General features: G+C 39.8%; 2 long non-coding RNA genes across 6 annotated transcripts in view; one reads left to right on the forward strand and one right to left on the reverse strand.

Annotated features, from left to right (window-relative positions):
* The window catches only part of LOC102158351 (uncharacterized), a 758,918-nt gene that overhangs the window by 484,331 nt on the left and 251,511 nt on the right, over positions 1-23,076 (forward strand). The gene's annotated exons all lie outside the window — the stretch shown is intronic.
* On the reverse strand, positions 13,352-21,211 carry LOC146394799 (uncharacterized). The gene is made up of 2 exons (XR_014835897.1): positions 19,868-21,211; positions 13,352-13,761 (listed from the first exon to the last, which is right to left on the reverse strand). It is a non-coding gene; the product is annotated as an uncharacterized LOC146394799 (long non-coding RNA).

Genomic DNA, 23,076 nt, shown 5'->3' on the forward strand with positions numbered 1-23,076 from the left:
TCAATCTCAGGGGACATGGACACACTGAGAAACTGCTCTGGCTAAGACTTTGGAGGATTCTGCCTACTAAGAAGTTGCTTCTTCCTCCAATGATACAGACCTCAGGTTCTGAGCTGCTGGGATCACTTACATAATCCATGTATTCTCATATTTCCACATTAGAATACCTGCTGAAGTTAGAAGGTGGAGTAAATATGTGACTAAACACAGCTTCCATCTCGTTAGTCCTTTGGCAAATATACTTTGAGTACCTAGTTTGTCTGCCATCATATCTGATCAACTCTTATTACTTATTTTTGTTGCGCAGATGTCTCCTGTTTCTTTCATTGGAGCTTCGGTTATTCTTTTCATCTTACTTTTTGCTTATTTTTCTCTACTGTGTATTTGGGGGAACAGAAACTTCCTTGGCAGCTTCTCTTAGGCAGTCTGGGTGAGCCATGTCAGGCACTCTCTGGTCACTTTCCTGGTGGAGGAGTAACTGGGGAAAAGTCTTCCAAACACTCACAAGTAGGGCTCTGGACAGAGCCAGAGCCAGCTTCCTGGGCATGCAACCTGTGTGGTCCTAGAGCGCCTGTGCTTGGAATGGCCCTGGACTGGGTTGAAAGCTCTGCTGTTGCTGTTTTGAAATGCTTAATATATCTTTTAATAGTTATTTCCACAATATAGTTTCTTTCTTCTACTGTACAGCATGGTGACCCAGTTATACTTACATGTATATATTCTTTTTTCTCACATTACATGTTCCACCATAAGTGACTAGGCAGAGTTCCCAGTGCTACCCAGCAAGATCTCATTGCTAATCCATTCCAAAGGAAGTAGTTTTCATCTATTAACCCCAAACTCCCAGTCCATCCCACTCCCTCCCCCTCCCCCTTGGCAACCACAAGTCTATTCTCCAAGTGCATGATTGTCTTTTCTGTGGAAAGGTTCATTTGTGCCGTATATTAGATTCCAGATAGAAGTGAGATCATATGGTATTTGCCTTTCTCTTTCTGACTTACTTCACTCAGGATGAGAGTCTCTAGCTCCATCCATGTTCCTGCAAAAGGCATTATTTCATTCTTTTTTATGGCCGAGTAGTATTCCATTGTGTATATATACCACATCTTCCTAATCCAATTGCCTGTCGATGGACATTTGTTTCCATGTCTTGGCTGTTGTGAATAGAGCTGCAGTGAACATGCGGGTGCATGTCTTTTTTAAGAAAAGTTTTGTCTGGATATATGCCCAAGAGTGGGCTTGCTGGGTCATATGGTAGCTCTATGTCTATATTTGTAAGGTACCTCCATACTGATCTCCATAGTGGTTGCACCAGCTTACATTCCCACCAGCAGTGCAGGAGGGTTCCCTTTTCTCCACACCCCCTCCAACATCTGTTATTTGTGGACTTAATAATGATGGCCATTCTGACTGGTGTGAGGTGGTATCTCGTGGTAGTTTTGATTTGCATGAAATGCTTAATAATTTTTGAACAAGGAGCCCTGCATTTTCATTTTGCACTTGGCTTCACAAATTATGTAGCTGGTCCTGCATGGGGCCATGGCCCACTGAAGCCAGGGGGATCTGTGCTCACACACACAATTCTTCCCAGCCTTGCCTGGATCCTCCTTATTGGATTGAAGGTGAATGGGAAGATGAATGGCCAATTCACCTCACTCAATGGTAGTCTGCTCCCCAATAACCAGTGTTAAATTCTTTCAGTTTTATATTTTAAAAATTGCTCTGTAGTCAGACATTCTCTTGGCATAGAATGGTAGAGTCAAAAATGTGGCTTACATTTAGCTCTTACAATTGTAGTAAGTCACTTATGTCTTGGGGCCTCAGTTTTGTAGCTGTAAAATGGAGAAAACAGTGTCTGACCTACAGATAGGGTTTTGGTGAGACAAATGCAATAATGTGTTTGAACGTCATTGAGTGCTATTCAAGCTTTGGGAATCAGTATAATTGTTTATCCTTTCCAAAGTTTATGTACAGTAGCTTAAAAGTTTTATCCTATAACAGAATAAGCAGGAGTGATTATTTAAGAAATAACTGTAGGAGTTAGGAAATCCGCAAAGAAATAGATCAAAGGAAAAATAAAATGTCGCAGAGAATGCCTAACATTTCTTGTGTTAGAAACTCTCAAAGTGATTAAATAACCCCCATGATATTTTCAAGTTCTTGTTATGGTTCTCATTGTTTTAAATAGCAATTAAGATCGCAGGAGCATCATTTCCCAGCTACAAATCTGTGGTCTCTCTGTACATTAGCTTAACACTTCAAAAAGTAGAAGTGGACATATTTAGGAGGAATTTTTTTCGACTACATGTCTGACTTCCAGATCCCTTGTACTCATCTTTCTCCTGTCCTTCTATTTGTTGACAGCTGATATTAAATTCTTGTTGTTATTGTTTTTAAAAAACAAAGAAAACATGTTTAAAATAGTATTTCTCTTGTATGTCAGAAGCCACCATCAATCTCCTACCTCCCCTCCATTTCCACCGCCATGTACAGTTACCCTGATACAACTTTTTTTTTTTTTTTTTTTGTCTTTTTGCTATTTCTTTGGGCCGCTCCTGCGGCATATGGAGGTTCCCAGGCTAGGGGTCTTATCGGAGCTGTAGCCGCCAGCCTACGCCAGAGCCACAGCAACGCGGGATCCGAGCCGCGTCTGCAACCTACACCACAACTCACGGCAACGCCGGATCGTTAACCCACTGAGCAAGGGCAGGGACCGAACCTGCAACCTCATGGTTCCTAGTGGGATTCGTTAACCACTGTGCCACGACGGGAACTCCTTCTTTTTTTTTTTTTTTTTTACAACTTTTCTTAAAGGTGTTTTAAAGCCAGAGGAAACTGCACCCACCAGAGCTGCCAGTCTTCTGTCCTGTAAGCTAGCATGTGGTGAGGAGCCTCGCCATTTTTGAAGATGGTGCTCTTAAATAAGCTTCCTCTTATCCTCCATAGCAGTTCTGATAGTTTTCTGGAAGGTTAGCTCATCCACTGATTTATATAGTGAGTTCATTTGGGGGCTCATTTGCTACATTTCCAGAGTAAAATGCATAATGTGCATTCCTGATTTACAAACTGGACTTTGTTTCTTCCAAGTCTAGAATTTGCTTCTTGGTTAGAAATGTCGTATTTCCAAGTTAGCAGACAACTACATGCTGCTCCAAAAATTTAGGGAGGGGATAGCTCACAACCACTGCTAGGAGTGCTTCATCCCCTAGCAGCTCATTTGGGAAGGGGGGCAGCCTTGTCTAATTTGTGTATAAATGATCCCAGCATCCAAGCAGTACATACCATTTGGTCATTAAGATGGTCAAAAACATTGATCGACCATGTGTGCTTCTGGTTTTGCTTATCACATACACATGGCTACACAGTGTAAAATTTATAGTTAAAAAAGCAATTTTACAGTTCCTTATATTTCATTTCGTTTTGTCATATCACCAAGAGACATTCATAAATGAATCTTCATATTCCTATGGCTTAGCCTCTGGTCTTATCACAGATCCTGCTTTTTAGCACTTTGGCTACTTAAAAAAAATAGGTAGTAACCCTCCTGGATTAGTGTCCTCTGAGGTGTTTCACTAGACTTGTCAAACTCACTTTCTCCCTAATACTCCAAGGCTGATAGATTAGAGTACTTTGAAAGGTGCATCTGTGTGCAGCCTTAAGCAAAATATACCCTCATTCACAACATTAATGACAAAAAGGAAAGAGAATGGAATGATTCCATGTGCCTTCAAACCAGCAAAGAGACTTTGTTTCTGACCCGCTATGCTCAAGCCTTTGAAATAAAGACCAGTAATGACAGCCCAGCCAGAATTACATATGGTGTTCATGGAGAAGGTTGCCCCCACCCCAAGGGGGCTGGCTATACAACATCAAGGAAAGAACAGGGTATGGGTGAGCCACGACCTCTACCAACGGCCACTTGGTCAAGCTCCTTCTCTCCAGGCTGCCATCTCCACATCTGTAAAAGGAGAGGGTTGGGGTCCTCAGAATAAGTAGGTTTTGATAGAGAGGTGACAGATAAGAGACTGTAAAGAATAGTGGCAAAGAGCATGGGCTATGTAGCCAGGTTGCCTGGGTTCCAGTTCTGGCTCTGCCGTGTAATAGTTGAGTGGCCTGAGGGAAGTTACTTAAACTGTCTGTGCTTCAGTTTCTTCGTCCACAGAAACCGCATGGTTAGAAGAATAAAATGAACTTATCCATGGAAAGAGTTTAGTACACTGTACCTGGCACATGGTAAATGCTCAAGAAATTACAGCTGTTATTATTATTAGTGGTCTGCAAGCTAAGAAAGAGCCAGAATTCCTCATTAGGATAAGGTCTGGTTCTAGAGTCACAGAATGCCCAAAATATCAGGCCTCCCAGTGCCCCTCAGCCACCCCGCTGCTGAATACTATGTCACTCTCCTTTTCACCTAGCTGAGCCACTAGTGACTTGAAAGTTCCACCTCTCTGCCCCCATCACCACACACACCCTATAGCCTCATCCCTTCACAACGCTTTACTGAACCTGAAAGGACATCCGCAGACACACAAGACATGCCGGCCCACAACATCACACTTCGATCTGCGTACATCATTCAAAGCATGCTCTCGTATACACTTGCCACACCATGCACTTGCACAAAGTCTTTTTCTCTTGCTTGTTTTGGGACCATTACATGCAATAAGGACATTTACAACATGAAGGCTTAGAATAGGGGCCCAAGCCCACACTGGGGCCTGAGAGGCCACTTCCCCACAGTGCTCCATGGCTGCCTCTGTTAATCGAAGTGATGTGCTCTGGCTGGGCTTGCGTGGCCCCGTCCAGCTGGCTGCCTAGAGCTAGAAGGCCTCACGTTACTGCCTGAGACCTTCATTACCTGAAGTTCAGAGCTCTTCTCTTACCAACTCTGTACGGATGCCAAAAACCAGAAAGAGTCCCTTCCCTCATCACAATCACCGCCATAATTGCTACTTCAGAGGTCAATGCAAAATTACAGCGAGAAACACGAGTGATCTGTATTCTCTTTCTTGAGCCTCTCGGCTGCTTCTGTGGCCTGTATAGACTGTAAGCTGTTCTAACAAACAACTCCTGTTCTTCCATATTTCAAGTTCAGGTACTAATTATTGGGCCAGAAGAACATAGCATGCTTGGAGCTCTAACTTCTTTGGATCCCCCCAACGCTAAATCAGGGGTGAGGCCAGTCACTGAGAACAGTGGGAAGCAGGAAGGGCTGCTAGTGATGGAGGTTCAATGGAAACAGTGAGTCCCCCCTCTTCCCACTGCCACCTTACACAGTGACCATCCCTTCCAGCTTATTGAGCCTCTACAGGGCACCTTCTAGTCTCAAATTTTCTTTCACTCTTTCAAAACCCTTCCTCCCCACTGCCCTGTTGGTTGATGCACTAGAGCAGTAACAGATTGTCAACGTGCTGCAGGAAAAGCACCGGGCTCCACTAGAGCACAGTCCTGCTATGAGACCTGTGCAGGACACGTTTCTGCTTCCCTATGGGTGGCACTCTCTCCTTTGGCTCCATAAAGACTATAGGCCATGTTCTTCAGCTTCCTCTTTGGTGAACTGCCAGAGATTATCATTTAAGCTGTGTCCACTTACTTCTAAGATAATACAAGGTTATGTCCTCAATTTGAAAACTACCATTCGAGTAACAGAGTATGGCTTAAAAGCCTTTACCACTTGTAATTGGAAAGAATCAGATCTCAGCTTCTACACCTTGAAGGCAGAAGACAGGGCTAAAGAGCCCAGAGCCAGCCTGATGGGGCAGAAGGGAACTGGCCTTGAAGGCTGGGGACCCAGCTTCTGGTCCTGCTTTGCCACACATCTGCTGGGTGACCCATTCATGTCTCCTCTCAGACCCTGATTTTTCCCTTCTTCGAGTTAGACTAGATGTTCTCTAAGGTCTCTTCCAGTTTTGAGATTTGTTTTTTCTCCCTAAAGCCTCTGCATAGAATATAACCCATTCTAGAGTTACATACTCTGTCCCCAATCCTGGGCCAGTGTTTGGTTGCCAGGGGAAACAGGCAAGCAGATATGTATGACAACCTTTACTGCCCTCACCAGTCACCATGTGCACATCCATCCTCATGATGGTGTCAGCAGGGTCACCTTTGAGTCTGGACGACAGCATATTCATATTATTGCTTGGTTGAATAAGAGCACAATTGACTACCTGACAGACAAAAAGGCAGTAAGTCCTTCAGGACTGCATTATGTGCTCCCATCAAGGAAACTGACTGTCTGATCATGTGAGCTCACAGGTGTGCAGAGGCTGTGTAAAATGTAAAGTTTGGTAGAAACCAGCAGTGTTATTACAATGGTGAAACACTATCTAGTGTTCCAATGTGGCTAGGTCTTACCCTTCTTGTTGAAATCGGTAATTGATCTTAGCATCTACCTAACCACAGGGAGATTACCCAGTGTGTTGTTTTTATAAGCGCTTTCTTACCTAAGTGAGAGAAAAAAAATTATCTAGCTTTTTTGTTCCTCGGGCACTATATTCAGTTTCAATCAAGGTTTTAGGCCTTCCTTAATAAGAAAATGCCAGCTTTTCCAGCCTGTAATCTGGTTATCTAATACCTTGCTAACGTGATTAAAATTGATTAAGATGAAGAGGGAATGCTCTTTTAAAAAAAGAAAGAAAAAAGAAAATGATTGGATTTCTATGCCTTAGGTTATACTTAAGCAAAGATTGTATTAACTTGATCTTGATTGAATAAAGGACACTCTAAGCAATTCTAAACTTATTCCATGTCTGACCATTGTTTTCTGCAATGCTTCAGCACAAAATATCCCCATCACGTTTGTTTCATAAGCACAGGTATCTTTTAATGCATAAAAAATACCTGTGCTTATGATAATTTCTTATTATCTTAGAAATAAGATAATCCAAGGTTATGTCCTCAAAAGAGTGAAAGAAAATTTGAGACCAGAAGATGCCCCGTAGAGGCTCAGTAAGCTAGAAGGGATGGTCACTGTGTAAGGTAGCAGACAATGTACTTTATAGAAGCTCTTTAAGAGCATAGATATTTATTTACAACTGTTTTTGCCATACCAAAGTAGAAAAGGCTCAGTTGATTTTCAAGCACTTACATTTTCCAATTTGAAGATGGAGAATTATGACTGCAGAGCACCTCATTTACATAACCAAGAGGTGGCAGTATTACACCCATTATGTATTCACTGCACCATGTATCACTGAACAATAAAGAGGTGAAATGTGTAAATAAAAATATGTAACAAATATTTCCGTCCCTTTTAAATGGCTGCTTCAGTGATAGCAAATAAAAACGTTCATTAAAGTGTGATGTTTCCTTGTAAACAACAATCTCCACCCCCCAAAAAAATCAAAGCTAGAAAACCACAATTTATTATCACCAGTGAGTTTATTGCAGCTCTGGGAATCCATATACATCCCCTTCAGTAATCACTTGTTTTCTGGTAAAACATTCACCTCCTTCCCAAATATAGATAAAAATCAATTTTAAAAAAACAATCATAAGATTCCCCAAAGTAAGAACTTCTGTTTCTATGTAAAAAGCAATTTAGAAAAAAAGTCAAAGGGTTGAATATAGATAAACAGCATCCTACTGATTGTTATTACTGAAAAATAGCTATTTGAAATCAAACCCCTTTGGTGACCTCCCAAGATTGTTTTGAGCATCTGATAAATTATGCTTTGTGACTTGTGACTTGGGTTGTAGTCCAATTAAATTTTACCTAGGCTACCTGAACCTGTTCTATTTTATTTTTGGCTTTTTATTTCTAACCGGTCTAGGAGATCGAAAAACAGTAACAGCAGAAGCAAAAACATTTAAAAACTGGAACCGTTGGGTCACCAGTTTCCTATAAAATTAGTCTTAGTAAATATCAATACCATAAATATATATGAGTGGTAAGGAGTGGATATTTGAAATAGAAGTTCTTAGAAAAGTAGTTTAAATAGAAATCAAGTACTTTACATTTGGCCTTTAAGAAAGTTAGGCAGATCAAGCCTTCTGTCACTCATAGGAAAACATGTCATTTTAAATCATGAACTCCCCATAATTCAAGATTTCTGAATGTCCAACATCCCTAGAACTCAACCATTTGAGTATTTGGACATATTGTTATGTTATTTTGATATTTTCGCTACCTAATTAGAATCAGCCCACAGTCTAACGTCTAGATCGTTTGTTGTACGGACTCTCACAAGTTACCTAAAAACAAGTAAAGGGCATTTAGAGCATGAGAATCTGACACATTCCAAAATATTACCAGCTTTCCATTTCTAAAACAAAACAAAACATTCTCTAAAATAGTCATGAGACTGGTGGTTCTGACTGATTGTGAGCATTTGAATGTTTTAGACTTGTCCTTTTTATTTCTTCTTCTGTGTTTCATTTTAAGTCAGAATTTGTGGTTATGATGGAGGGTACTGAATTTTTTTTCGCATATGGTACGGCAGCAAATACTTCCTCAGTGTCTAGACTGAGTACCTAGTCTGGGAAAATTTGATCTGTGGACAGGATTCTAAGAGTACACGTGAGGATTACAGAGTAGGAGGATACAGAGTGGTGTTATGCCAATGGCCGCATGAGTAGATCAGATATTCCCTTCTGATAACTTCAGAGTGGACAAAGGTTCCAGTTTCTGAAAAGGGCTGAGGGGGTTGATTTAATTCTCGTAGAAGCCACTCAAAAATCTTCCAGTTTCATCACTTTGTGGAATAATTTCTAGTCTCAATTTCATTCTTAATCAAATTTGATGCATTATGTTGTCATTTCCTACAACATGAAAATATAAATGTATTTTAATGTTTTAATTGAATTTATATTCTCTTCCTATATATAAATTCTGTGGTTTTGTCCTAATACTTGAGAATTGCTTTATGCGTTAGGCACTAGGGTAAGCATTTTATAAACATCAGTTCGTTTAATCCTCACAAGGTCTGTGAAGCAGGGGCTAACATCATCTCCATTTTATAGACAAGGAAATGGAAACACAAAAGTCATGTAACCTGCATAAGGGCAAATAGCCTATAACCTGGGATTCAAGCCCAGCTCTTTCTTGAATCCAAAACTCTTAAATGTCCTGCTCTAAAATAGAAGACAAAACTGAAGGTGGGCTCCAATGATGACTCAGCTTATGAAAGCATGTTCAGATAATCCTGGAGCTGTCCAAAGAGGTAAAATTTGATTTTAATCTTCTGGTTGGTAGCTCCCCTTCAAAAGCAGAGCCTGGGGCTCTCTCTGCCCACAAACTCATGATTCCCCTGCATTCAATGTAGTGTTTGGTTCTGTCCTATAAATAAGAGTCAATCCAGAAAGAAGCATGTTAATGTCAACCTTCTGACTCAGACAAAATCCTAATCGACCAGTTTCATCAAAAGAGTTGAAGATCTTGGCATTCCCACTGTGGCATAATGGGTTAAGAATGTGACTGCAGCAGCTCAGGTTGCTGCAGAAGTGTGAGTTCAATCCCCAGCCCAGCGCAGTGGGTTGGGGGATCCTGCATTGCTGCAACTATGCCATGGGTCACAGCTGTGGCTCGGATTCAGTCCCTGGCCCAGGAACTTACATATGTCACAAGTGCGGCCATTAAAAAAAAAAAAGTCAAAGATCTTGCCCATATGGATACCACTTATAGATACAAGCAATTCCTTGCCAACACTCATACATCAAAGCACCATGGATTGAAGAGATCCCTTTGGATTTCACAGATCCTTTAAAGAGTGGTGATGGTTGAGGGAGGGGAGTCTGGCCCTAAATATTTGCTTTTGAAGGGACAAATTATTGAAGACTAAGATCTAAGAGATCCGAAGAAATAAATTAGAAATGATTGGATTTCATATACATTTAAAGGACTATGGTGCAGACCTAGGATTACAGACAGTCCCTTCTTTTTTTCAGGGGAAAAAAAAAAAAAAAAAAAAAAAAGCTTCTTGGCACTAAGGCACCATGAAGCAGAGCTATCTACAAAAGACCACAATTAAAGAAAACTTTATCTTACTTTGTACCAAAGAAATGATTTCTATCTTAGTCTCCAAAGATTAAAAAAGCTCATGTGCAAAGATAGAGACATCTATGTGTTGAATTATTAAAATTGTCAGTCCCTATTTTTAAAAAATCAAATTAATGTGCAGTCCTGTATGTCTGAGCCTCACTTCCATTTGCAGGAGGCAGCAGTAAGGATGCTGGCTCTCTCTCTCTCATTTCTTTGTTAAGTAATGAACAATCTGAAAAGATGAGTTATTTGTAATCAACCCATCCATTAAAAAAAAGGACATGTCTGAGGAGAAATCCAATCATCATCAGTTGAAGTTTGGTCAGGCTTGTCTTTGGAAAGCTAAGTATTAAATCTTATCTGTTGGTGTGTGCATTAGAAATTTATTGCAAGCTAGTTTGCTGGGCTTTGCCTTGTGCTATGCAGTATGTTGCTGTTTCATATAATGAAAGAGCTTGGTGATACAGTCTTACCTCAGAGTTTTTTTGTTCAAGCATTGTGCATGAGTATGGGTAATTTCAACCAGAGTAAATACCATGGAAATATGACTTCAAGTCAAAGCTCTGTCTCTGTGACCTTGGACAAATTACTTAACCTTTCATGTCTTAGATTTCTCTTGTGTAAATTACATATTTGGATCATTCACCACACAGGTGTTTTGGGTACCTATTATATGCTCAGCACTAAGGTTGTCATGGTAAACAAGACAAACTCCTTGCCTTTATGTTGCTTATAGTCTAAGTGGAGAGACAGCCAATAAATACATAAACAAATAACATAATGTATAATTTCACAGAGTAGTATGTTCTATGAAAAACTGAAACAGAATAAGGGAATAGAGAGGGATGGGTAGGATGGATGGAGTATCTTTTTGGTAGAATGTTTCACAAAGGCTTCTTTGAGGTGGAGCTTTCTGAGCAGAGGTCTGAATGAAATCCAGCCATGCAAAAATTTAGAGGAAGAGCTTTCCAGGCAGAAGGAGACAGCACAGAAACTGTAAGGAGAGTATGCTTAGTATGTTGGAGGTACAGGCTGGAGCACAGGGAGGAAAACTGAGGGCAGTAGGAGATAGGACAAGATCACACAGGGCCTTCTAGGCCATCGTTAGACTTCAGGTTTTATTCTGAGTGTGACAGAAAGTTATTGGGAGTTTAAACAAGAAAGTAATTTGATCTGACTTGCATTTTTTTAAAAAAGATAACTCTGTCTGCTCTGCAGAGAATAGACTATAAGAGGCCAAGGATGGAAACAGAGAGCAGTTGGGAAACTATTATAATAATCCAGGCAAGAAATGATGTTGGCTTAGACCCTGATTGTTTTCCGCGGAAGTGGTAAGAAATGGTCAGATTTGGAATATATCTTATACATGGAGCTAACACAATTTCTTGATAAATGATATGTCAGGGAAAGAGAGGTACCAAGGCTGATTCTGATGTTTTAGGCCTGATTATGTGAAAGGTTCAAATTGACATCATCTGAGATAGGGAAACTGCGAGGACATTAGGGGCCATCATAAATTCTTATTGACATGTGCAGTTTGACATTCTTATTACATATTTAAGTGGAAATGTCCAATTAGCAGTTGAATATCTGCATCTCAAACTTAGACGGTGCTTAGATATGAAGAGAAAGAATTTGAGAATTTTTTTTTTTTTTTGGTCTTTTTGCTATTTCTTTGGGCCACTCCCGTGGCATATGGAGATTCCCAGGCTAGGGGTCGAATCGGAGCTGTAGCCGCCGGCCTACGCCAGAGCCACAGCAACGCAGGATCCGAGCCACGTCTGCAACCTACACGACAGCTCACGGCAACACTGGATCGTTAACCCACTGAGCAAGGGCAGGGACCGAACCCACAACCTCATGGTTCCTAGTCGGATTCGTTAACCGCTGCTCCACGACGGGAACTCCAGATTTGAGAATTTTGATGATTTTGAAGCCATGAAAATGGAAGATCACTGCCTAAAGAGGAAAGTGTTGATGAAAAAGAAAAGAGGTCGAAGGGCTAAACCTGGGTCACTCGTACATTAAGAGATTAAGTAGATCAGGTGGAATCAACAAATAAAACTGAAAAGGAACAGCTAGTGACATAGAGGGAGAAATGAGAGAGATGTGCTTCAGAAGGAAATGTTTCAAGGCAGGAGGAAAGTGATAAATCACATCAAATTTTGCTGGGAGATTAAGCAAAAAGAGAACTGAGAACTGAGAAATGACCAACAGACCTAGCCACACGGAGGTTACTGAGAAATTTAATAAGGGTGGTCGCTGAAGAATGTTTCATGAAAGCCTGTCGGATTTGGTTGAGGAAGCAATGGGAGGCCAAGGAGAGACAATGACTATAGACAGCTGTGCAAGTTTTAGGAATTTTGCTATGAACAAGAGCAGAGAAATGATGTAATGACAATGCTGATCTTACTTGATTAAAATGAAGTAGCTTTGCAAACTTAAATTTATATACAAACAATCAGGCTATGGTAAAAGATAATTAATTCCTAATAGCCGTAACTGGCAAATTCACTTTATGTGTTTCTATATATTCACAGTTTATAAAAGTTTATTAATATTTTTAATTGACCACTGTCATGTTTATTTTAAGCACATGACACTCTTGACTGAGTCAGGGACCCCTCCGTCTGAAACACAAACCTTTGCCCATGCTTATTGGCATTGTGGATGCCTTTCTTCACAGATAGCCAGAATCTAAGAGGATGTCTAGAATTTTCCCATCAGCCTTTATCCCCGACACATATACTACCCAGAGAGATTACACTTGCTCTTCAGTCTTCAGTAGAAGCATAAGATCCATGAGGAAAATAAAACAGGATGAGTCAAAGTTCTAGAGAGTAGCTTGAGGTCAGTATCCCAGTTATGGAAAGAGGTGCGTCAGATTAGACAACAAAACATCTTGATTTCTTTTTTTATGAGATAACCATGGAAAGAAAAGGGAAGTAAAACTGGTATTGCAATGAGATTTTCAAAAAGACTTTGAGAGATAGAAATGTGATTGCATTTTTTTTTTCATTCCAAGGTATCTAAGGAGTTCTTTAGAACCTGATCCTATTCATTTAAAAAATGGAGATGGAGGAGAAGTTTATGCCATTAAGTGGTTGACAGTGTTAATTCATTCTAGAGGTTCTGGCTATTGCCAATATTCTCTGTTTTCTCAAATGATACTTAGAGTAAAAGAGAAATAGAATTTGACCTAAGCCAAAGTAAATATTGATTGCCAACTCAAAGGTTTATCTGGCAAGCTTGGTAAAAGCAAAGGACATCCAGAGTGCTAAGGAGAGAAAAGTACAGAGTCTGTAATCATCACCCATAACCATTTAGGTCAGGAAAGGGATCTCTAGTTTGGAAAACAGCCCACGGTATGGATTTATTTTTTTTATATTACTCAATGAATTTATTACATTTATAGTTGTACAATGATATAGTATTTCTGTCCCAAACCCTCATCACCCCCCCACCCCCAACCTGTCTCCTTTGGAAACCATAAGTTTTCCAAAGTCTGTGAGTCAGTATCTGTTCTGTAAAGAAGTTCATTGTGTACTTTTTTCATATTCCACATGTAAATGATAGCATTTGATGTTGGTGTCTCATCATCTGACTGACTTCACTTAGCATGACAATTTCTAGGTCCATTCATGTTGCCAAAAATGCTGATATTTCATTCCTTTTAATGGCTGAGTAATATTCCATTGTGGATATGTACCACATCTTCTTGATCCACTCCTCTGTCGATGGACATTTAGGTTGTTTCCATGTCTTGGCTGTTGCAAACAGTGCTGCAATGAACATTGGAGTACATGTGTCTTTTGATTTAAACCTATACATGCACACGCACGCAGACACACACAGACACACACACATATGAACAACCTTTGCACTGCCTAATAGCTAAAGCCCAGCTCTAGATAGTGTTCTTCATGGGGAGATCAGTCAGCAGATGCATAAGCTCTGTTTGTTGATGTATTTATTCCCAGGCTGATTGTATTAATTTCCAAAAACTCTTGCCCTGATGAGAACTAGTGGGGAGGAAAACGAAACAAACTCTCTGTCATTGTATAATTATATCCACATTTAAAATTTTCTTTTTGTTTCTCATCAAGATGCAAGGCTTACCATATATCACTGTGCACTGACAGCTCTAATAGAAGAAAAAATAAAGCAAACAATTAACCTTGGGGAAAAGATAAACTAATGCACAATTCATGAATTTGCTACTCATTCATACCTGCTGTGTTTCTAACAGAGTTGATGAAATACAAGTGAGTGATTTTGAACAATTTTGATTTAATCTTCTGAAAAAAAACCACGTGGTGTTGGGATTATTTAAAATGTGATTTCTTCTTATGGGTTACATGCAGAAGAGCCTTTCTCTGACAGAGATTAAGTTTTATAGTATAATTTGGCACAACCTTCCTAAGTAGGCCTGGGATGAGAATCAGGGCAGCTTCATTACTAACCCCAAAGCACCCCTTGATGGGATACAGTTTCATAGACACGGGGTCCATCTGCAGTAGTCGGAACTCTGGGTAGATTCCAACTCAAGCCAGCTTATGCAAAAATGAGAATTTTTTGGTTTAGGGTTACCAAGTATAGAAGAAGGAAGGGTATAGCTTGTTGTCAGTAACAACTGGAACCAGGAGGTTCACCACTCCATAAATATGTCCTTTTCTCCATTGCTAGTTTCTATATCAGTTTTATTCTCTCAGATTGGCTTTTAAAATACTTGGAGTTCCTGTTATGGCTCAGTGGTAATGAACCCGACTAGTATCCATGAGGACGCATGTTCGATCCCTGGCCTCGCTCAGTGGGTTAAGGATCTGGTGTTGCTGTGAGCTCGTGAGCTGTGGAGTGGGTTGCCAACATGGCTCAGATCCCTTGTTGCTGTGGCCATGGCTGTGGCCGGCAGCTGCAGCTCCAATTAAATCCCTAGCCTGGGAACTTCCATATGCCAAGGGTACAGCCCTAAAAAGACAAAAAATTTTCAAAAATTAAATAAATTTAAAAAAATAAAATACTAGGGAAGAGATCTTATTGATCCACCTATGGTTAGGCTCCCACTCTTATACCAGTGAATAGTTTTTGGATAGCTACCCCTGGGAAATACAAAACTACCCATGCTCCCACGAAGCTGGCAGAAGCCCTATAAAAGTGGTTTCTGGGTGCATGCCAGCAACACAGCATTACCTGGACTAAGTCCAGGAGAAGTATTTGCTACCTGCCTAGAGTTTGGAGATATTCAGATCTCAGATGAGATTAATAGAAAAGCCAGTGAAAGAAGGTAAAAAAATTCACAACCATATCTATCTCTTTAATAAGTGAAATGGCTTTAATTTTGCTGGACTCGCTACTAAGCCCATGAGCACTCATGTTTGGATTGAGTGTAGCTCAATTACTCAGCCTTTTTTTTTTCTTCTCTCTGAAAGCAGTAGAAAACTAAACACAGGAACCAGGTGAAAATTTTTTCTAGTTGGTCAATGTGGATTGGAAGAACTGGTTTGGACTGGTTGCTAAACTGGAGGTTCCATATTACTTTCAAATCTATATCATGGGATTTATATATGGGGAGAATTGGGTCTGCAGACCAGGCATTTCCCCATTTAGCCACAGGAAGGTTATACCCTGGATGAGCAGGAATATAACAGAGGGAGACTTCTAGTCTTGCTGCCTTTGGAAGCTAGGTCCTGATCCTGATCCAGCTCTCTGTAACATGTGTGGAAGCAGAGGTAGAGAGAAGAGCGAGTGCCCCCAAAGAGAGCAAGCAACAAACACATGTCTGCATGTACCCGGTGTTCACCATCTTGTTAATCCTCCCTCTCCCTAGAAGAGGAAAAAAGTGAGAGATAAAGAGAAGGCCTTAAAATCTCTCTCTGATACTACTTCCTCCTGGAGAGTGGAGCAAAATCATCTCATGGGAACATGAAGACAGGAGATGGGGTCCACACCAACAAAATGTGTTTTCATATCCATGATTATACCATAGTTTTATTCTTTATACCTTTTTCACTTTTTGTGTCTTAAACATTTTCTGTTATTTACATTGTCTTCAGATCATAATTATAATGACTGCATAATGTCCCATCATTTAGATGATTACTGCTTCGCTAGATAATTTACTTTATTAAATATTTAGGTGATTTCTTATTTTTCTACCCTAGATAATACTTAAATGGACATTTTTATGACTATAGTTTATTTTCTCCTTTTGGATTATTTCCTGAGGTTGAATTCTCAGAAGTAAGATTACTATGCCAAAGGCTATACGTAGCCAAACCCCAAATGCTTATCCCAACCTGCACGGCCACCAATGATATAGGTATGTGCCAGTTCTACCACAACCTTGTGAACACCATGGATAGTCAACAGCATTGTGATTTTGACTAGTTTCGTGGCTATAAAAAGCACTTCATTAATGTTTTCTTTTTATTTCTTTGCTTGCTAGAGGGTTTAAATATTTCCCATATGTTTGTTTACTAATAACATTTCCTTTTATAAATTGTTCATCTCCATTGCCCACTTATCTATTGAGTGCGTTAATGTTTTTCTTAGCAATTTGTATGAGCTTCTTATATTGTATAGATATTAGCCCTTTGTCATATTTCCTGGTAATTTTTTCCTCATCTGTTGTTTGCCTTATTGTTTTAACCATTTTTATGTATATGTAGAGGTTTAGAATTTACAGAGTTTATATCATCCACTTCTTCCTTGTCAATTCTTCAATGGCTTCCAAGCTAATAATGTTATCAATCTCTTGTTCTGATATCTCTTGGGGGATAGAGTTATATATATATATATATATATATATAAACAGACATGCTACAGTTTTTAAAAAGTTCTGGAAGGATCAAAGCAACCTTGAACTCAACCACAGTTTGTAAAGGAATTAGTTAAGCTTCAAGTAGATTTTTCCTTATTCATGCTGAAAAAGACTTTTTCTCTTTAAGCAACCAAATATGCATCACAGCGGGAAGTATTAACTTCTAACACTTTCCGAAGAGCACAAACCTTCTGTTGTTCCATTCACATAAAATACCAGTTGACAGATGGTATTTGCCAGAAAATAGGGGAGAAAAGCATTTGAACAGAGATTTATAAATTGGAAATTCTCTCCAGAAAAGTACCTGTCTATTTGGTTGGATATCAAAGAGATAATAAGTCTAGGGTCAGTGTAGGAAAATGAAAAGATACGAGGAAAGGAATTTTGGTGCTGAGCCTGGTTCGGTTTTTAACTAACTATGTAACTTTCATCAGCTATTTATTTACCCTCTCTGGGCCTAAGTTTTTCTCATAGATTTAATAAGGAAATGGACTGGACATTTTATTAACTCCCCTTTGGTGCTAGTATTCTATGATTCTTCACTTTTTCTTTCATTCAGTTGATAAATACATCTTAAGCCCATAATATGTGGCAGGCACTCTGCTAGTTGCTAGGAATGCAATGTTAAATAAGAAACAGTCTTTCTATTCACTGACCTCTAGTAGGGAGGTCAGTTCTATAATGGTGGTTGAAAGGTAGAGCCGGGCATCAGGGGCTAAGGGAGCACAGCCGAGGAGCCTCCCAGCCTCATGCCTTCCTCAGCACAATCTGGGCTGTCGAGGGGAAGATTTCTGGGGGAGGTGACACCAACCCGAACTCAAAAGATGAATAGAATTTCATTAAGGACAGAAGAAGTGTGGACTTATGAGGCAGTCTCTGCAGAGGGATCCATAGGAACAAAGATTGAGAAGTATAAAATAGCAGGAAATGTGGAAAACTACAAATTCTGATGTTATAGAACCTTGGAGTTTCAGGTACAGAGAGAAGGCTAGAGAATAGGGTTTAGCTCATGGAGGACTCCTCACATTAGGCTAAGAAATCTGGAATTTATTCTGTAAGAAATGGAGAAACATCATAGGACTTCAGGCGTGAGAATATCATTGTCAGATCACTATTCTGACAGGCAGGGTGTGTAAGTGGGGACAGGATCAGGTAGTACACTAAAAGGCTGTTGTCATAATCTAGGTGTAATCCCATGGGCTTAAATGAGGAGAGTAAGGGTGGCTGCATGTGGTCGTTCCAAGTTTTTCACTCCACAAAGGTACCTGGCTGAGGGGGCAAATGGGAGCTGAAATTTAGTCTGTGCTGCGGTTGCCAAGAACCTTGGTAAATACCCTACTGGAGAAAGAGACACTGGAGACACTGTAGATCTTTGGTGTTACTATTTTTAAAATTTCTTAAATTTAGGTATAGTTGATTTACAATATAGTGTTAGTTTCAGGCCCAGAGATTCACTTATATATATATATATATATATATATATATATATATATATATATATATAAATAAATTATAGGGGTGTGTGTGTGGGTGTGTGTGTATAAAATTTTTTGGAATCTTTTCCCTTATAGGTTACTACACAATATTGAATATATTTCCCTGTGCTATACAGTAGTTCCTTGTTGGTTATCTATTTTACATATAGTATGTGTATCTGTTAATTACAAACTCCTAATTTATCCCTCCTCACCTTTTCCTTTTGGTAATCATAAGTTTGTTTTCTCTGTCTGTGAGTCTCTTTCTGTTTTGGAAATAAGTTCATTTGTACAATTTTTTTTTCTTTTGATTCCACATATGAAGACTATCATATGATATTTGTCTTTCTATGTCTGACTTACTTCACTCGGTATGATCATCTCTAGGTCCATCCTGTTGCTGCAAATGACATTATTTCATTTTATTTTATGGCTGAAGGACATTGTGTCTTAAATCACACATAGAAGTCTTAAGGGGAGTTCCCTTGTTGCACAGCAAGTTAAGGATCTGGCATTGACACTACAGCAGCTTGGGTTACTGCTGTAGTGTGGGTTTCACCCCTGGCCCAGGAACTTCCACATGCCATGGGCACAGCCCCCCCCCCTCAAAAAAAAGAAGTCATAAGGGCTAGCATTTACCCTGAGGGTAGTAGTCATAGATATGGAACTCAATTGGAGAAATATTTAGAATGGATATAGGCAGGACTTTGAAAAAAAGTACTATTTTAGTATTAAAGAATCTATGTGGTATTTAAAATATCATATTTGGTGTCATTGAGCTTTACCCTCATTGAATTTGGATGCATAAGTTCTGAACTATGTCAAAATTAGGTTTATTTATTTAAAGAAAAACCATCAGAATTAACAGAAATTGTCAGTCCAGATATTGCTATGCGTGGTATACAAGTGCTGTCGGATGGGTTGGGCTATGAAAGATGGAGAATAGGACCTCTTATGACCATAGTGCTTCATGGTCTCTTGGTATTTTTTTTATTTTATTGCTTTTGATTTTCATATAAACCTTCCAAGGAAAACCGAGCCAATGGCCATACTCCATTTTTGTAAATGAAAAAACGTAGGATCAGAAAAGCTAAGAGACTTAGAGACTTAGCTGTGGTCACACACATAGACTCAGATGCAAGATGGGAACCTAGGGTTTCCAGGCTCTGAAGCCAGTGCTGATCATTCTTTCACATCAACTGGCCTCCATTACTACCCTGCCTATTATAATCCCACTGCTAAATTAGTATGAGAGACGCCACAGCTGAAAATTCCTGTATTAATCTCCAGTAATCATCATGCAGAAATCACATTGATACTTAGAGTCCATTCGTTAAAATTATTTATTCAACTAGAAAAAAAAAAAACTTGTGTCATTCCCATTAGAATAATGAAGCTGACTGAATCGAAGGAGGCACCATTTCGTAGGCATTCATTCCAGCATCAAGGCCTTTGGCTCCTATGTTAGTTGTTGGTTGCTGCATAACAAATTTAGCCTAAGCCTCAGTGACTTAAAACAACAAATAATTATTTATGATCTCTCATGGTTCCTGTGGGTCAAGAATTTAGACAGAGCACTGTGAAAAAACTTACCTCTGCTCCACAATACCTGGGGCCTCAGCTGAAGAAGATAGCAAGGCTGGTGACTGGAATTATTGGAAGCCTCCTTGCACACCCACATGTGTGGTCGTTGATACTGGCTGGAAGTTGATGGCTGATCTGAGATGTTCAACCGGAACATACCATGTAGCCTAGGCTTACTCACAAAGTGGTGGCTGGGTTCCAGGGAGCTTGAGAGAGAAGTGAGAGTCTCAGAGAGACAGAGAGAAATAGAGTCAAAGATTGTATTATTTTAATAATCTAGCCAAGAAAGTCACATATTATCTTCCACTGGTCATGGCACTCAAAAAACCCCACCCAGATGCAAGAAAACCTAGTGGGAAGACTGTCAATCACATTGTAAGAAAATTATGTGAAATGGGATAAATACATTAATGTTGGAAAATACAATCTGTCACCATTCCTTATGCCATTTTTCTTCTCACCTTTCCCTCTGTGATCTAAGGACTGAGTGGTTAACATACAAGACTTTAGTGGCCTATCAGTTGATATAATGAGGCTATGTCAAAGTATGATTGGAGTCACTAAAACTAAGCCTTGATTTCCAGAATTGACTATAATAATGTCAATTGCATTAGCAAAGCAGACCATGCAAATCCACAAGCCTCCTTCAATATCCCCCAAATCCCAAACAAAGACCATTTTGAAGCCTGTGCAAAACCAAAGCATTATATACAAATTTCACTTTGCTCTGTCCTGAAATAATATGTGAGAATGTCCTCGAAGCCTGAGCAGACTGTATTTATAACTGAGTCAGTTGACCTTGAACAGCTTCATGATCCCAGACCACTTGGCCCTACCTATGTACATTAAATATGGTATACCACAAGAGGATCTGTGAGGAGTAGATAGCTAGCATGGCGCAACACTTCCATACCACTGGAGAAACAGCTCTTGACTTGTTATCTTAGTGTTTCCCCCTGAAAATAGGACAAAATTTGACAAGTGCACACAGCTCAGTGGGCAACAGGTTGTATATAACAGTCTATATCAACTTTTAAGCTAAGTGTTCCTTATACATCAGGATGATGATAATATTAAAAATAGTACAAATACCTTATATTTACATACATAGTCTAACACATCTTAATCTCCATAGGATCTGGCACAAGCCCAAACATTTAGTAGATATTTTAGATACATGTATATATGTGGGGGGAGAGAGAGCGCGCACTAGGGATTGAGAGAAATTGATGTGATTTATTTTAAGAAATTGGCTTACACAATTATGGATGCTGACAAGTCCCATGATATGCAGTCAGCAAGCTGGAAGCCTAGGAGAGCCAGTGATACAAGTTCTTGTCCAAGTCTGAAAGCCTGAGAATAAGGAGAGACAATGCTGTAAGTTTCAGTCCAAAAACCAGTGACTCAAGATCCAAGAAGACCTAATGTTTCAGTTCAAGTCTGAGGCAGGAAAATACTGATGTCCCAGCTTAATGGTCAGGCAGGAGGAGTTCTGTTTATTTGGGGAGAGTCAGCTCTTTTTGTTCTGTTCAGGCTTTTCAACTGATTAAATGAGGCCCATCCACATTATGGAGAGCAATCTGCTTCACTCAGTTTACTGATTCCAATGTTAATCTCATCAACAAATACTCTTGCAGACACTCCTAGAATAATGTTTGACCAAATATCTGGGCCCCTCATGGCCCACTCAAGTTGACACATAAAATTAACCATCACAGTAGGTATATCATAAATATTAATGAAATGGATGAAGGGATTCAATTAACCTCAGTATCTTCTCTGTGTGAACCTCTATAATAGGTAGGTGTTAAGGATACTGTAAGACAGAGCCCACCCATTGCCTTCACAGGTCTCACACTTTAGTGGGAACAGCCAGCAGGCCAGAAAAATGGACTATGATGAAGGCTTTGGTGGGGGTAAGCCCAAGGTGCTCTGGAAGTACAAAGAACTGGAACTCCTACTTCAAATTCTGTGGTGCAGGGAGAATAAACAGTTGTCATAGACAAGGTAGCATGTGATCAAAATCTTTAAGTAGAAGTAAGTCAGCCAATGGGAACAGGAGCAAGGGGGAGGAGATAGCATTCCTGGAAGCAAGAAAAAATGTGCAAAGTCTAATTAAGTATGTTTGGGTTGCTGTGCTAGTGAGGTTCCTTCAGAGAAACGGAGTTAACAGGGTCTCTCTCTCTCTCTCTCTCTCTCTCTCTATATATATATATATATATATATAGTTATATCTTGTATATTTAATTATATCTTATTAAGTCAAACAGGGAACTGAGGACTTTATCCTGTAGGCAGTGAAGAGCTATGGAAGGGCCATATTTTCATTTTAGAATAATTTGTCTGATATTAGAAATTTAACTGGGGAGTGTACAGCATGGACAACTAGCAACAGGAAGACCAAAGAGGAGATAATTACTGTGGTTCTAACTACGACTAGGGAGGTAGTGGAGATGAAGATAAGCGAATATAATCCAGAGATAATTTGGAGGTAAGAGTCCTAGGAATTGGTCATGGATCTGTTGGGTTAGGGAGGGAGAAATAGCCTGGGATGACACCGATTTTGATGGTTGTGGGGCCCTGAGTAGATAGAGATTTCTCGTTTCTGGGGATGAAGAAAAGAACAGGAGGAGGAGGTTTGAGGGCAATGATGAAGCTTCATTTTTTACAGGTTGAGTCTGAGACACTATGAGATTCCAGCTAGGTTGGTGCTAGAATAGAGACAGGGAGAGATGTCACCCTATCCTTTCTAAAGCAGTGAAAGGTGTTTTCAATCTACCGTGATTCATCTGCCCTTTTCTCTTCATTAAGCTAGTACAGTCATTGTGAATTCCTTTGAATGTTCCTATGAGCTAATGGTTGTCAGATCTCCTCCCCGGATACACTGTGGATGCAAATCGAGAATGGCCCAGTGGAGCTGCATGCACACTAGCAACAGCAACAAAAATGCCCAACCTCCTTGAGGTTTTTAAAGTAATAGACTGGAGGGGGGAAGTCGGCACTAGATTCCAAGCCATTCCTATTTTCTCCAGAGTCCTGGCAACTTAGATGATATCAGGTGGCCTCCTGCAATGCCCTCCTAACTTGTCCTTCTACATTTTTAGCCATACGGAAGCCAGTGGATCCTTTTTAAATGTAAATACGGTCATATTACTCCTCTGCTCATACCTTGCAATGGCTTCCCATTTCATTCTGAGTAAAAGCCAAAGCCCTATTAA

Source organism: Sus scrofa, chromosome X (genome assembly GCF_054392235.1).
Source record: "Sus scrofa isolate SSC_HxYL_T2T_F1_AM1 chromosome X, Sscrofa_HxYL_maternal_Yorkshire_Landrace_v2.0, whole genome shotgun sequence".
Lineage (NCBI taxonomy): Eukaryota > Metazoa > Chordata > Mammalia > Artiodactyla > Suidae > Sus > Sus scrofa.